The sequence below is a fragment of the Pteropus vampyrus genome, unplaced genomic scaffold (genome assembly GCF_000151845.1).
Source record: "Pteropus vampyrus isolate Shadow unplaced genomic scaffold, Pvam_2.0 Scaffold298, whole genome shotgun sequence".
Lineage (NCBI taxonomy): Eukaryota > Metazoa > Chordata > Mammalia > Chiroptera > Pteropodidae > Pteropus > Pteropus vampyrus.
In genome coordinates, this window is record NW_011889079.1 from 640,551 (window position 1) to 642,034 (window position 1,484).

Consider the following 1,484-nt stretch of genomic DNA (forward strand, 5'->3'; position numbering starts at 1 on the left):
CCCGCTCCTCGCCCAGCGCGGGCGCGTCCGGGGCCCAGCCCTGCAGGAAACTCTTGACTCGGGGCTGGTCCCTCTCTGCCCCTTCCGCTCAGCCCATTAACCCCCGACCCTCACCCCAGCTTCTCTTCTCAGGAAAGAGGTGAAAGAGGACGAGAAAGAGATGATTTCAAAAGAAAACACACGCGCGCTAGGAGGGCAGTGCTCGCCGGCAGAAGGGAGTGCGAAAGTGGGCTCCCCTCTTACAAATCCTCCCGTTCCTTTTGTTTTCTTACTTAGAATTCAATAACCGCTGCCCCCACCACACACACACACACACACGCGCACACACACACACGCACACGCACACACACACACACACACACACACGGCTGCATTTTCCAAGAAAAGAGAGGGGTGGGGGCGTAAGGAGAAATAGCCACCAAATTTTTAAATGGTTTTCCTGATTTGACGTTTGGTGTTTTGACATTAATGTTATTGATGAGGTTTCAGGGAAACAAGGCAAAAGAAATAAAGGAGAACTTGAAAACGAAATGATCATCGTTTCCCTCTTCTTCTCTGCCAGAAATAGACCCCTTTCTTCACCTGAGCCTGAAACAGACTTATTGTTCTCAGGTGTTTCCTTCATCACGCGCATTTCCCCGTCTGAAATCGCAGGAAATGGTTTTCCCATCAGTGAGCTTGTACGTGGAGCCCTCTCCCGCAAAGGGCTTGATCTTTTCTGATTCGAACGTGAAAGTTTCCTTGCCTTCATTTCCCCTCCGTCTCTTCAAAAGCCCCCACCCCCTTCCCCATGCACACACCTCAGATAGTTTTCTAAAGCCAGAATTTTTGCTCTCTGGGGTGTTTTTCGGTAAACAGTAACGCTACATAAACACCTTCTTCACTTGCAAGTTACAGAGAATTTAAATTTGACCCTCCTGGGCATGTATGTTTCTGAAGGCACAGGGATAAAGCCCACTGAGATGCAATCAGACACCGCAACGCAGGGTGATACAGTGGCCTTGTAAAAGTAGGGCCGTAAACAAAGTAACTTTAAAATCTTAGAAAGCTGTCCAGTTTGAGCAGATTTCTTCCGAAGCAAGTTTGAAACGGAATGAAGTCTTTAGAGAAGTCGATAATTTCCTTTCTGCTAAGGTTTAGTAGCCCTGGTTTCTAATGCACTAGTACATGCGCTGACTCCATATCCTAAGGTGCTGATCTGCTTTCTTTCTCTTAATAAAGACCATATCTAGGTTTTAGTCTCCACTCCAAGCCTCTGCACTTGCACTGGAAGCTTAGCCAGGCGCTGTATGTGGGCAACCGGTTTCCTGAGCTGGGCCTGGGACTGCTCTTCCCAGAATTCTGCTTTTTATCTTCCCAGGTGTTTGTTGGGTTTTTTAAATCTCATTTGCAGCAGACCTAGGATTTTCCAAGTGTTCCCTGATAACGCAAGGTTTCAGGCCAGCGAGATGCACGTTTGCGGCCTCTGTGGTTCCTACTGCTTG